Source organism: Schistocerca americana, chromosome 1 (assembly GCF_021461395.2).
Source record: "Schistocerca americana isolate TAMUIC-IGC-003095 chromosome 1, iqSchAmer2.1, whole genome shotgun sequence".
Taxonomy (NCBI): Eukaryota; Metazoa; Arthropoda; class Insecta; order Orthoptera; family Acrididae; genus Schistocerca; species Schistocerca americana.
In genome coordinates, this window is record NC_060119.1 from 1,253,726,885 (window position 1) to 1,253,741,444 (window position 14,560).

A 14,560-nucleotide genomic window follows, 5' to 3' on the forward strand; every position below is an offset into this window, starting at 1 on the left:
CCATTCACGATTGCAAAGTGCCTAGCGAAGGATCAGCTGCTCCCAGGCTCTCTACAGCACCAGCCAAGCTTTTGCCTCGGAGGGAAACGGTTTGTGTCCAGAGCAGTGCTCAGCCACATGTGTGAGCGTTCCACCATCCGCCATCACTGCCCGCAGAGGCGAGTTCTTCTTCCGAGTCCTGACGTCTCCATGAGAATTTTAGTAGGCAGATGCGTCGTTGGCACTTGCCGCATGCCGCTGCACTGTACAAACAGGGGCACACGCCGCTGACCTGGCACGCTGGGGGTAGACGTCGGACATGCTGCCTGGACCCAGGTACCGCAGCAGCCAGTGTGGCGTCCAAACAGCACCCTTGAGGGAGTGTGACAGTAGCATCAGAGCGTTATGAAAGTTATAGCACAAACTGAATAAAAATATTTCAGGTACCAGCTGTATTTACCCAGCCACCACAGGTCAGCACCACCATTTCTGCCCTCTTCTGCATTTCAGCGTCTACAACGTAGTGACCTCTTACCTCCGGCCCATTAGAACACCATCGCCAGTAATGGAAATCATAAGAGATGCAAATCCGTGTGGTAGGTAGAAAGACCATCACTGAGCATTACTCTTGTTAGTGTTTAGCGTTGTTACCAGGTTTCGTAGGGTATATTAGGAGCGTGGGCAACCTCATATGTTCCGTGATCACTGTGCGAGACATGTAGATGCCTCATACTCGTGTGAGCCAGCGTTATCAGCACCTGAAAGCGTTCGAACGGAGCGTCGTTGTGGATCTCTGTTTGGCCGGCTGGTCAAATCGTCCACTATCGAGATCTGTGGGTCATTGGGGTTTGACAGTCACACAGTGTCAGAGCAGGCACAGTCATCATCAAGGTTCCAGTCTATCACCTCTGACAACCACAAGGAAGGGTCGCCATATTGTGCACAAAGCTCAGCGTAACCCCTTCACATCTGCGCGTACCATCCAAGAACCAGCAATGGATTCCCTGCAACGTTCTGTGTTATCTCGTGCTACTGGTCAGAGACTAGCAGCATCCCGACTAGGGTTCACCATGGTAAACATGGGCTGCTGTTAACACCACAACACAATCGGTTGCGCTTGGTGCCGTGACCAGTGAATGCAGACACCGTCTTTCCCAAAACTTCTACAATCCGCCCACCTGCCCTCACCATAAGGAATCCCACCACATGAAACATTGTCCTAAACTTCAGCCCACTCCCGCATTTTCACCTATTGTCAGTCTCAGTCTAAGAATTTCTGTAAGTGCAAATCCAAACTACAACCTCTGAAACGAGAGAACTCTACTTTATACTGCCGCCGGCACAAGCAGTTACCTCCATCCACTGCCCACGGCAGAGGATATCATCTGTTTCCTCATCTCTAATCTACAAAATGTATCTCCCCTCTAACGTCCCTACATCCTAAACTTCATTTTCCTTGCAGCTGATTTCAGCTTCTAATCAACGTTTTCACAAAAATAACGTTTATTTCTTGTTCAAACAAACAGGAACACCTGTACTCTCTTTTCCATTCCCATGACTTCCATATCGCTTTGCCTATATCTGTGGCCTCATTTATGAAGTTTTCTCTGGCCTCTACCCTTGTTGAACCCCTCTCCTCCTGTCCGCCACTGAAGAGGAACGAAATTACAATAAAAGAAACGAAAGAAACGTGATTATAATTAATGCCTGTTTCGGCCCCAAGTTGGCCATCTTCATAACCCATACGTCACAGCCGGCAGATAGGACATTGTAGGGCAGTCTTATTGCGAATATCTACAAAAATAGTATGGCATCTTCAACGTTACCTTGACGCAGACCTACGGAATCACATCTATAATCCGTGTATGCGTCTACATATATACCGTAGTTTTCACGTCAATGAGAAGTGTGTGGTGGAAGGTGCATTGTACCAGTATTAGCGATTTTCTGTCCTATTTCCTCCGCGCACTGAGCGAAAGAGAAATGACTATATGTTTCCGTATAACTTTTTGTTGTGATTTGTTCGTAAGATATACGAGAGGCGCAGCAGAATCGTCACGCGCCCGCCCTGTGATACCGACTCTCCCAGTTTACGCAGCAGGGCCTCGAGAGAACAAAGTCGTCTTTTTCCTAGATTCACTACTTCAGAATGACGCCTCCGGTGTTCAGAAAACTCTTGGTGTCACGTTGTTAATATGAAATGCCTCGAAATGTGGTGAAATATTTTATCTACATCTATGTCTGCATTATTACTCTGCAGTTCGTATTTAACTGTTTGGCAGAAGGTTCTTAGAACTTCTTTCATACTATTTCTCTGTCGTTTCACTTTCGAAAAGCAGTGAGAAAGGAATATCTAAAAACGTCCTTGGAAATTCGGGTCTCTCTTATTTCCTTAAAAAAATAATACGCTGTTTTCTCCTTGTTTGGTGGGAATCAATAAAATAGTTTGCCATTCGGAGGAGGAAGTTGGTGTTTGTTTTAGTGATTGCCACCTCAGTTCACTTATCACACCTGTGACAAGTTCTCGCCTTTTTTGTGATAACTGAAAACTAGCTCCCCTTCTTCGACTTTTTTCGATATTCCCCGTCGGTGTAGTCTGGTTAGAGTAGCAGACACTCTCGCAGAAATACTGCAGAGGAGGACGGATTATCGTAGTGGAGGCAGTCTCTTTAATACATAATACATTTTTTGCACCTTCCAAGTGTTCTATCGATAAAATGCAGTCTATGGTTCACCTCCACTACAATATTTTCTGTCTGATGCCTTCAGATTAAACTATTATCCCTAGGTATTCAGTTGCATCAGTAACCTTTAAATTTGTGTGATTTGTTATGTAACCGAAATTTAACGGAATTTTTTTAGTAGTCGTATGAAAAATGTCACACTTTTTACTGTTTAGCGTCAACTGTCACATTTCGCATTGCTCAGGTGACTTGTACATAGCATTTTGTACTCGTTTTGATCTTCTGATGACCTTACTAGACAGTAAACAACTGCATCAACTGCAAAAAGTATAAAAAGGCTGCTCAGATTCTCTCTTAAAAGTCGTTTCTATACATTAAGATCAGTAGAGGCTTATAACGCTTTAATCCCAGATATAACTTTGGTTTCTCTCTATGACTTCCCGTCAGTTGCTGAGAATTGCGATATTTCTGATGGAAATCACGAATCTAGTCGCGTACCGGAGACTATATTATATGATGTTGTTCCTTACTGTATACCTACTTGCTGTCATTCAGAAAATTCTTGGCCCCCACTGCAACTGAAAAACCCCATTCCAGGTCCACGAGCATTTCTGTCAGTTTTGTACGGGCTATAGAAGCCTGTTGCGATGCTAGCAGCGTATGCCTAACTTAGTTGGATGCGTGGTGTCATACGAAGTCGGTAACCACTCAGAACATTCGATAAAGACTCCAAATGCTCGAGCAATAGTCTATAAATCATCGCACTAGCCACTTGTATGGCTGCACTCCACTTTCTCAGAACCCTTCGCACTATTACCTCTTTGCCGAGCTCTGTGACTGAGCGGTTCTAGGCGCTTCAGTCCGGAACCGCGCTGCTGCTACGTTCGCAGGTTCGAATCCTGCCTCGGGGATGGATGTGTGTGATGTCCTTAGGTTTAAGTACTTCTAAGTCTATAGGACTCATGACCTCAGCTGTTAAGTCCCATGGTTCTTGGAGCCATTTGAACCATTTGATTACCTCTTTATAGACGATATGAGGTGCTCCAGACGTCTACTACTAGTCACGGAATACGGTACTATCAGGTTCTTTCTCCTCGTTCTAGACAGTATCTAGCATTTATCCTGACACCAAGTGGAAATTTCGTCCGAGCCTTCCTGCATTTTCTTAGTGGTACATTTGCTCACAGTCCTCGGTGAAACCGTCGGTCACTTCTGCTGCAGACCGTTTCTGCCACGTGCGGCGTCCCGTGTCTGCCGAGATAGTCGTCGCTCAGCAACGACAATGGCGGACAAATGAGCATCGTGCGGCGACGCGACGGGGACGCCGGGAGGCCGCGCTGGATCACAAAGATGGCGGCACCGATATCTGCAGACAGACGGCCAGCTCTCTCTCTCTCTCCCTCTCTCTTTCTCTCCCTGTCTCCATACCGGACACAATTCACTTTACCAAGCCCTTCTGATATTTTAATATTGCTTGCAAGATGGTACAAGTGTCAACTACAAGCGCTTCAACATCTGTTAGTAAGCAGTTATAATATTACTTTTCAGGTTTTACCGGCGGATCTGTTGCAGATGAACTTCTCAGGTTTGTCCCCGGATAACATTATGCAAGTCACACAACATTTCATCGAAGCAACTACACTACTGGCCATTAAAATTGCTACACCACGAAGATGACGTGCTACGGACGCGAAATTTAACCGACAAGAAGAAGATGCTGTGATATGCAAACGATTAGCTTTTCAGAGCATTCACACAAGGTTGGCGCCGGTGGCGACACCTACAACGTGCTGACATGAGGAAAGTTTCCAACCGATTTCTCATACACAAACAGCAGTTGACCGGCCTTGCCTGGCGAAATGTTATTGTGATGCCTCGTGTAAGGAGGAGAAATGCGTACCATCACGTTTCCGACTTTGATAGAGGTCGGATTGTAGCCTATCGCGATTGCGGTTTATCGCATCGCGACATTGCTGCTCGCGCTGGTCGAGATCCAATGACTGTTAGCAGAATATGGAATCGGTGGGTTCAGGAGGGTAATACGAAACGTCGTGCTGGATCCCAACGGCCTCGTATCACTAGCAGTCGAGATGACAACCATCTTATCCGCATGGCTGTAACGGATCGTGCAGCCGCGTCTCGATCCCTGAGTCAACACAGCGGGACGTTTGGAAGACTACAACCATCTGCACGAACAGTTCGACGACGTTTGCAGCAGCATGGACTATCAGCTCGGAGACCGTGGCTGCGGTTACCCCTGATGCTGCATCACAGACAAGATCGCTTGCGATGGTGTACTCAACGACGAACCTGGGTGCACGAATGGCAAAACGTCATTTTTTCGGGTAAGTGCAGATTCTGTTTACAGCATCATGATGGTCGCATCCGTCTTTGGCAACATCGCGGTGAACGCACATTGGAAGCGTGTATTCGTCATCGCCATACTGGCGTATCACCCGGTGTGATGGTATGGGGTGCCATTGGTTACACGACCCGGTCACCTCTCCTTCTCATTGACGGCACTTTGAACAGTGGACGTTACATTTCAGATGTGTTACGACCCGTGGCTCTACCCTTCATTCGATCCCTGCGAAACCCTATATTTCAGCAGGATAATGCACGACCGCATGTTGCAGGTCCTGTACGGGCCTTTCTGGATACAGGTAATGTTCGACTGCTGCCCTGGCCAGCACATTCTCCAGATCTCTCACCAACTGAAAACGTCTGGTCAGTGGTGGCCGAACAACTGGCTCGTCACAATACGCCAGTCACTACTCGTGATGAACTGTGGTATCGTGTTGAAGCTGCATGGGCAGCTGTACCTCTACACGCCATCCAAGCTCTGTTTGACTCAATGCCCAGGCGTATCATGGCCGTTATTACGGCCAGAGGTGTTTGTTCTGGGTACTGATTTCTCAGGATCTAATCACCCAAATTGCATGAAAATGTAATCACATGTCAGTTCAGTTCTAGTATAATTTATTTGTCCAATGAAAACCCGTTTATCGTCTGCATTTCTTCTTGGTGTAGCAATTTTAATGGCCAGTAGTGCATTATACATGCATTTTATTGGTGTTTTCACTGCCGGAAGATGTCACTGGTGACAACCGCTGCTTCTGACTAACATAACTATGAATGCTCAGTTTCCGTATGAGACCGTTGCGCTATTCGTGCGATTGTAACTGCAATTGTGGAACGGTTAGCATAGCAGATGTGCTGGACCCTAATTCTAAGCCGTCGTCGTCGTCTTCACTTCGCGCTGGGCAGGTGTCGCAGTAATACTCCGAGTGCGCAGCAGGTCGGGCCATTTCCTTGTCTCGCGCAAATGGATCTTTTGGCCTGGAGCACGAATTTCTTATTTCGCTGGCGTGGGCAGTTTTTCCCTGGAGCCATCGCTCCGGCTTCTTGAAACGCTCGCGGAGGTGTGGCACCCCGGCCATTTTGTCAATAGTGAGCTAACTTACTGCTGGCTCGGTCTCGACTGCGATTAAAAAAAAAAAAATGGTTCAAATGGCTCTGAGCACTACGGGGCTTAACTTCTGAGGTCATCAGTCCCCTAGAACTTAGAACTACTTAAACCTAACTAACCTAAGGACATCACACACATCCATGTCCGAGGCAGGATTCGAACCTGCGACCGTAGTGGTCGCGCGGTTCCAGACTGTAGCGCCTAGAACCGCTCGGCCACACCGGCCGGCTTGACTGCGACAGCTCGATTTGATTTTACGTATGCTATAGTTCGCCTTATATTTCCAGCGGCCGCTGTTGTGGGTTTTGGCCGCCGCCGTGGGTTTTGACGAGGCTTTTCATGTCGATGAGACTGCAACAACCCTTACCTGGTATTCGCATTGGACTTCGCACACCGACATTCCTGACACTTTAACACTAACTTGCGGATGTTGGAATGGAGAGTTGGCCAAGTTAAAGGTTCCTTAACATTAGTTATAGTCTTAAAGGACCCTGCAGTCTGACATGGGAAAAGGAGAAAACGGCAGGCGCTAAATTAACCGGCAGACTTATTTTCAATGTATCATCCTCTCTGGCGTGGAAGCAAACCAATCCTTTATTGAAGTTATAGCATGGTAATTCGAATCCTGAGTAATCTGTCGGAAAATACTAATAGGCCTGCGGTCTTTTGCCCGTTGTCCGGCCAAATCTAGGAATAACTCTGAGATTTTACTGAGAACAGCCACGTTAGACTCTGCAGGCTGTTGCAAGTACTTCGCATCCTGCTCACTGTCACTAAACATTGTACTAAGGGCATTAGATAGCTGAATCTATATGCCACGAATATGTCTAACAGTGATTCGCAATGCGGAATTAAGGATGGTCCACCATACTACACGACCAGTTTTTCGTGTCCAAGCCAACATCCAGCTAAGGGCTTGATTACCAGTTTCAAACAAAAAGGTTCGATGTTCTAAATAAAATTTAAACTTCTCTGAGGTACATAACACTCCCAGAGCTTATAACTCTTAGACCGAATAATTGACCTCTACATCAGATAAGGCCCTCGATGCATATGCGACATGACGTCTCTCGCACTGTACTCCTGCAAAAAGACAGCCCCCAGTCCAGAGCTGGACGCGTCTGTTTGTAGTATAACGTCTTTCTCGAAATCAGGAATGGATAACATGGGTGTCGTACTAAAAGTCTGCTTCATCTTATCGAAAGCAGCTTGCTAGCGATCCGTTTACTGAAACGCCACCCTCTTACACGGTAATATGTTAGGAGGAGCAGCTAGCTGAGCAAATCCTGTAAAAGCTGATCATCCCAATAAACCGACCGATATCTCTCTTATTCTTAGGCTGAGCAAATCGCTGATGGCTCTGGTACGTTCTGTGTCGACCTTCACTCCACTTGATGACACTAAATGTCCCAAGAAAGATAATTCCGAGCGTGCCAAATTCACTTACTAGGATTTATACCAAACCAGCTTCCCTAAACCTCCCCAAAACCTGATATAGTCAACATGATGTGAATGTGTAGCTATACACAACCACCTCATCCAAACAGTTGTTGACGCAACGAAATTTCAGTTCATTTTCCCCGTCAGTGCAAAATTAAATTTGAGATGTTCTTCCTGTTACGAAAGGCTAAATTTCGTAATGAGATGTTGCACTCTTGCTCATTAATTCACTTGTAATAGGTGTATTACATATTCTCAAGGATGTATAAAGAGACTGTTTTAATTTTGTTAAATATTTTCGAGACCTAGACACTTGCTGCTCAACCTAAACTCCGTTCTGTTACCATCCGGTATGAAACGAGGATTTGGGGTGAGCGGTAAACGTCTAGCCCGCAAAAATAGTTAACAAAAAGTGAACTGTCTCTTTAATAATCCTCGAGAATATTTAATACACCCAGCGCAAGTGAATTAATAAGCAAGACAGCATAACATAAACAACACTTCAAATTTAATTTTAAAATGACGCAGTTCCGACCCACAGAACGGATTCTCAGACTGGCCCCTTGGACAGTTAAGGCAAACTAAAACAGAGAAAGGTACAGCGTAAAATATGCAAAACATAAAATCTTAAAGCCAGCCACAATCGGCCATAAATAAGCTACATGGTGAAATTCTGAAGATTTCGTTTAATATTTGAGCAACCAGACCTTGAATAATGGAACCTTTAAGTTTAGGTAAAAAAAAATCTTTAAAAACAACGGACCTTAAAAAACTAAGCAACAAGTAAAATTTAAGACTTATGATCTTAACTATAGGTAATGAACTCTTTAAGAACATTTAAATAACATTGACTTACTGGAAAACTTCAACTTCACGAATTTAACTAAGGTACACATTGTAGCAAACTCAACATCACTGTTGTGGCGCCTCAACAGACAAATGATTTATAGCAAACAGCTTTCGTACTTGTGATACTGCACAACAGTTCACAATAAGGTGAACAAGAAAGCTGAATTACACACCTTAGAGTTCACTGCAAGATTAGTGTGTAACAATTTAGAAGATAAGCAGAGAACAAATGAGTGCCAGAGACTGACATTTAAAACCACAGTAAAATATGCACGCAGTATTCAAGGTGAATCCGTAGGACAATAACACGAGGAGAAAGTGGCCCAGGCAAACAGGTCGTTTCCAAGGGAACAGTTCATGCATCGAAGTCACGCGATGCTCACCTTTGGAGACAGCGGTTTGGGTCAACAATTTCTGTAAACGACCCCCTCATCTGCGGCCACTATACCGCAGAGAATATCAGGTCACTCTTCATCCCAAAAGAGACAAGTACATTCGACGTCCAACAAATGACTCAGCTCTTGAATCTGCCCCTACACTTGCTCTTCTTATGGACTCTGCCTCTGCCGACGACAAGTCACCACCATGGGGCAGGACTTCAAATGTTTCGCATCGTGGGCCGACTCTTCGTGGTCGCCTCCCCTCACCGCTAGAAGACGCGTCGCCAAAATTCAAGGTGGCGCCATCAGAGCGGCCGCTGCCAACATAGCTCACGTAAATTAAAACCAAACTATCGCACTCGAGATCCAGGCAGCGCCAAGACTGTCTCAAACAGTTTTAGTAGGAGACCAAGAAGGTCTTCCAGTGCAGGTTCCAAGGCGTGATTTTGTACTGTCTGCAATATCTGTAGGATCCTTGTGCTGCATTTCACCATATAACAGCAGCATGTTCCACTATCGCTTAACACTGTACTTTTATGTAGGTTGAGGCCTAGGTGACAAGTAAAAGAAGACATGGGGTTTAATACCGAGCTAAAGTTCCCGCATTCTCCCGGAAACCTTTCCTCTGATCAGGAGAACGTTTTGGCGCCACGACAGTCTCCTATCCGACGTGACGCCAAGATACTAGGCTGTAGGGAACCTCATCGTGGGTTGAATGAATATGACGCCATCTTCTGTCTGGAGTGTGGGGCTATGGCTGGTCAGTTTCCAATAATACAATACCAATCGCCGTTATTTAGGTTTTATTTTTAGACCACCAGTTTCGACAATACATTATGTCATCTTCAAGCCTGCTTAAATCGAGTTTCGACAATACATTACGTCATCTTCAAACCTGCTTAATTCGAGTTACTCTATTTAAGCAGGCTTGAAGATGACATAATGTATTGTCGAAACTGGTGGCCTAAAAATTAAACCTGAACAACGCCGATTGGTATTGTATTATTGGATATCATGGGTTCGTCCTGCACTGTTCCTTCTTGTAAGTCTTGGGATACCACCTTCCGAGTTACTATGATACTTTGGGTTTCCGAGATGTAACGCATTGCGTTGGGTCAAAAATCTGAGATTCTTGATTTCCTGTTTTAATTTAATTGCAGCCGATACAGGATTTCAGGCAGTGCATACCTGAAATGCTACCCGTGTTGATAAAATTGTCTGCCGTACGGATATGTATGGCCTCCTTGAAAACAATCCCAGATTGATGTTGATGAGGATAAAACTTCAGTCTTCTCATAAGACTTGCGATGCCCCGTGTTCAGGCACTGCTGCGCCACTTCTGACTTGTCAAGCGACAGTAGGCGCTCGAAGTTGCCTGTTGATTTGGCACTTTTCCAATTATATTTTGCTTTTAAAAGATGTATATCTGCTGTAATCAGCTTCGATCAATCCATGTAATCTCTTCAACCAATTTCCTTGCGTGGTCGTTATATGTGATCTTGCATCTCTCGAGAATGATGTGTTTCGATCATTGGGAAGCCACGACATCGGAAGCCACGGTTTGGAAGCCACGAGGCTGATGTAGTTTCTGGCACCGTGTTCAGAGGGTCCTGTTCCGGGTTCTGCCTTCAGAGACTGGTGGTAAACTGTGCTGATGTGGAGATTCTACAATGACGAAAAAACTGGCTGAGACTGTTCCAATTACGTGCCATTGGTAAGCTTAGGTTAGGTGGTTAGGTCATTTCGACATTTCTTGTTCATGATTACTCCGCGATTATGGAGGCAGCACTGCGCTTGGTCGTGTTACAATTGCAACTGTAGGTTTCTCATACTTGATTGAGTGGGTGCTAACTATAACAACAGTACATTATTCTTTCAGTATTTTTTTTTTTTTTTACTGCTGTAAATTCAAAGTTGTTGCCCTCTCATAAATAATGAAGATGTTATTACTTTATTCAAAGTCGAGGACTGGAAAGGTGATGTACTGATTACCTGTCGTGAATTTGAATTTTGTATCTTTTACTTTAAAGAACTGCGTAGGCTTCTAAATCATTTACACTACGTGATTAAAAATATCCTCACACATAGCTGAAAATGACTTACAAGTTCGTGGCGCCCTTCATCGGTAATTCTGGAATTCAATATGGTGTCGGCCCACCCTTAGCCTTCATGGCAGCTTCCACTCTCGCAGGCATACGTCGAGTCAGGTGCTGGAAGGTTTCTTGGGGAATGGCAGCCCATTCTTCACGGAGTGTTGCACTGAGGGGAGGTATCTATGTCGGTCGGCGAGGCCTGGCACGAAGTCGGCGTTCCAAAACATCGCAAAGATGTCCTATAGGATTCAGGTCAGGACTGTGTGCAGGCCAGACCATTACAGGGATGTTATTGTTTTGTAACCATCGGCCACAGGCCGTGCATTATGAACAGGCGCTCGATCGTGTTGAAAGATGCAATCGCCATCCCCGAATAGCTCTTCAACAGTGGGAAGCAAGAAGATGCTTAAAACATCATTGTAGGTCTGTGCTGGTGCTGTGATAGGGCCACGAAAAACGACAAAAGGTGCAAGCTCCCTCCATGAAAAACACGACCACGCCATAACACCACCTTTCCGAATTTTACTGTTGGCACTGCACACGCTGGGAAATGACGATCACCGGGTATTCGCCATACCCACAGCCTGCCATCGGATCACCACATTGTGTACCGTGATTCGTCGCTCCACGCAATGTTTTTCCACTGTTCAGTCGTCCAACATTTACGCTCCTTACACCAAGCGAAGCGTCGTTTGGCATTTACCGGTGTGATGTGTGGCTTATGGGCAGCCGCTCGACCATGAAATCCAAGTTTTCTCATCTCCTGCCTAACTGTCATAGCACTTGCTGTGGATCCTGATGCAGTTTTGGATTCCTGTGTGATGGTCTGGATAGATGTCTGCCTATTAGACATTACGGCGCTGTTAAAATGTCGGCGCTCTCTGTTAGTCGTCATACGATGCCGGCCTGTACGCTTTTGTGCTGTACGTGTCCCTTCACGTTTCCACTTCTGTATCACATCGCAAACAGTGTACCTAGGCATGTTTACGAGTGTGGAAATCTCGCGTACAGACGTATGACACAAGTGACACCCAATCACCTGACCACGTTCGAAGTCCGTGAGTTCCGCAGAGCGCCCCATTCTGCTCTCTCACGATGTCTAATGACCACTGAGGTCGCTGATACGGAGTACCTGGCAATAGGCGGCAGCACAATGCATCTAATGTGAAAGACATATGTTTTTGGGGGTGTCCGGATACTTTTGATCAGATGCTGTACATGTGGCTAGCAGCAACCCGTAACCCCACGATTCTTTAAAGAATCGAACTCCCATGCATAAAACAGCTACAAATGTCTGATTACTTTACAAATGAGTTAGTGAGTTACATATTTGACATTAAACATACAAGCGAGAAAAAGTTCAAAAAAGGTTCGAAGTTATGCTTAAAGTTTTTTGAAATTCGTTAAGTGCTCTCATTGTGAAACACTGGATAAGTATAGTCTGTAAGCGACTGTCCCAGCACTCAGAACTCGGTACCCAGGTTGCCTAACTAACGGATTCCAGGGGCAACCAAAATTCGATTTTCAATATTTCGCTTACTTATTAGCCGAAATTAAAATTTTAAAGTGCTGTGATTAATCTACTGATTAATATATATATAATCTTACGTCAAAAGTTTAACAGAGTAAGACAAGTATTACAGATAGAAACTTTGTGTTTGCCTTAATGCAGCGTAACTGTTGGCGCACAAATACCCGGATTTTATTCATCCAGTATTTGAGAATGGGAGCAGTTGGCGACTTCCAGCAAACTGTACACACAGTTTCAAATCGTTACGAAACTTTTTCTTCGAAACACCCCTCACAAACTGGTGAAAGCAAAAAAATTTATTGCTTAGTACATTTTCGCTGAACACACAGTAAAACTTCAGCAGCGTACATGACTGTTTAATTTATTACTTCTTTACTACCGACTCTACTCGAAATTCTGTTTGTGGACAGTATCCACACGTACCACTGAAAGTATCTGCAAAACTATACCATTGTTTGTATGATACGACATCATAAACATTGAGATGCGTGCAAAACTTGCTTTTTCTGAAAATGGAGAGCCAAAAGAGCAACAAAAATTTGGCATGAGACTGTAAAAACGATCGAAACCAAGCCAAAGGGTGAGAAGTCTCGTGAGCTATCTACGCTGTGAGAGGTGTTGACATTAATTATATCTGGCGGACCGCCTGAATTTGTGCGCGCAACGGCCCGATTGACTAACTTCAGTGCTAATTAACTCGGAAATGGTGCAACGTATCTAATTTTTTCATAACAATTATTTCTCAGCACAATTCCTCCTACAAGTCGTTTACAGGCTTTTCAGACCGTTTCTGAGCATACTGTCCTATTCTTCCGGAATTATTTAGAGCCAAACCACACTGTTCCTTGTTACTGAGTTGCAGACAAGAAAACATTAGCTTTTGTTTCTATGCTAACAGTTTTCAGATGCAGAAAAAGTGTGTTGATGGATGCTGTTTCAACGATTCCTGCTTGCTAAATATTGGACGAAGTGATGTTGCACTTTACCACGATTTTACGCGAAAAAGGTGTTCATGAATTACCTATTGGTGCTGAAGGCTTAATTATTATTTCACTTTTAAAAGTCAATCATTACAAAACTGAGGAAACATTCTCTCTGCACTGCTGGACACTATTAACATAAAACTACCACTTGTTCAACATTGGATCACTGTCTGGATGAATAATTCATCACTCTGTAGTATTCAAATAGTAGCTATACAACCCCATTTTTTCATTCCCCCTGCATTGTGACATTGCGTGTAAATGTGACTGTTTCTATTAAACTTTACGAGTCAGATAGAGTTTCCAAATGTTTTCTGGGGCACTCGTAGATTGGAGGTTTCAGGGCTTAACTATCGCTGCCTGTGGGAGAACTCTGAACATCCCACACTGTCATGGGATCTAACACACGGTGTGTTTTATAATGCCGAGATCGTCTTTGGCCAAACTTTGTTGGTGGACGACAAACGCACTTTGTGTCGTACTGCGCGCCTACGTAATTCCCGCTCTTGGCCCCGATAAATTTCGACACCGCATGACAATGACCAATCTCGTATTAGGGGTTGATGCAACGTGTTGTACTTAACTGGCTGTGTGCAGATAGATTTTCTGGCGGCATAGTCTTCATCTTCGTGAGGTGTTACAACGAGTGCACATTTTCCTGAATGCAAAACTCAATGCCCCTTCTAAACGACCAGTCAGTCTGAAGTTTCTACTTAAAGACAAGTTTCCACGATGCAGTGACTGGAATCATGTTCGGTTAGATCATAGAATGTATCCAATACGGCAGCAGAAAAGGCAGGTCGGAAAGTACAGATGAAAGACGCCAGTTATGTGTAGCGTGTTCAGCCCTACTGTAACACTAACGTGCCATGAAACACGCTAATGATACCCTCCAAGAGGATTTCAAAGTACGACCGCGAGTGAGTCTAACGGAAAAGGGTATCGGATTATAATTTCGAATTTTGTAAAGTTAACAGAAACACCAAACGGGTTTTAACCTTGGGGGTTATCGGAAGTGGTAAAATCATAAATGAATGAAATCAAATGAACGCTTGCCAGCCCAATTCGGCACATCAATCAAGACATAAATATTCGAGAAAACTGAATAGAAGTTGTTGAAGTGACTTTTGTTGAGACTTCCCTTTGAATAGC